Consider the following 797-nt stretch of genomic DNA (forward strand, 5'->3'; position numbering starts at 1 on the left):
AGCATTTCAAAGGAATCATGATTTTCTAGAGGACTACTCATTGTTGTGATAAGTAGTGTATTTGGAGAATGGTCTCTCACAAGATCAAATGAGAACACTTCACAGATTACAATACAATTTTCTATAGATTTAAATAGAGAGAAATCAACGCGGAAGTACTATAATTTGATCTGTCTCATATAAAAAGTACAAATAATATTGTTAATTTTTTAGCCAGAAATCACTTTTTTTGACTCGGGAAATATAAATCATTTTGACAATGAAAGAGCACCGATTTCAATTTTTGACCAATATAAGAACGGCGGTGAATTCAACACAGTGGAACCAAGAAAAAGAATCAACTCTAAAGGTAAATGAGGAAGAGAAAAATCTCAAAATAAGAAGTCAAAACCGATCATATAGAATTGCATTTGAATTCTCAATACTATATCCAATGACACCAAATAAAAAGGGAAATTGTGAAATCTAAACAATAGACACAGGTCACTCAACAATAGTAGAACTCAATTAATTTCTTTCCCTCAGAAAATCAAGAAAGAGATAAACAACAATGATATCCAATCCCAAAACTAACTTGAGCAATATTTTGAAAGATTCAACAAGGAACTAAAAGAAGAAAGGTTAAATCCCGTATGAGGAAAAGCAGAGAAGAGGAGAAGGGAGAGGAACAAGAGAGCATTTGAAGGAAACGAATATGACATTGTACAACTTAAGACTTGTTCTTACTTATCTTCAAGTCTTTCACAAAGAACCATATCCCATATCTTCATGTAGCTTTTTACCCCCCCCCCCCCCCC

This window comes from Solanum pennellii, chromosome 8, assembly GCF_001406875.1.
Source record: "Solanum pennellii chromosome 8, SPENNV200".
NCBI lineage: Eukaryota > Viridiplantae > Streptophyta > Magnoliopsida > Solanales > Solanaceae > Solanum > Solanum pennellii.